The sequence below is a fragment of the Eimeria tenella genome, genomic scaffold (genome assembly GCF_000499545.2).
Source record: "Eimeria tenella Houghton genomic scaffold, Eth_scaff1964, whole genome shotgun sequence".
In the NCBI taxonomy this organism is placed as follows: domain Eukaryota; phylum Apicomplexa; class Conoidasida; order Eucoccidiorida; family Eimeriidae; genus Eimeria; species Eimeria tenella.
Genome location: NW_013541805.1, coordinates 2,468 through 2,737, shown reverse-complemented (window position 1 = coordinate 2,737; position 270 = coordinate 2,468).

Here is a 270-nt window from a genome sequence, read left to right as displayed (position 1 = left end):
TGCTGCAGCAAAGAAGAGACATAAAAGGCCAGCGAGCCTTCGCCCACGCCGCAGAGGCTGCCCAGCCCGCTGCAGCAAAAGAGATAAAATTAAATTTAGAAATTAAACTGAAATCAAATTTAAGGATTAAAATTAAAATTAAAATAAATTAAAATAAACTAAAATGCAAAAAACAAACTTGCAGCAAAAGGAAACACAATGTCGAAAATCAAAAAGACAAAAAGGAGACACAAAGGTGACAACTCGCAGCGCGGCGCAGACACACAGCGG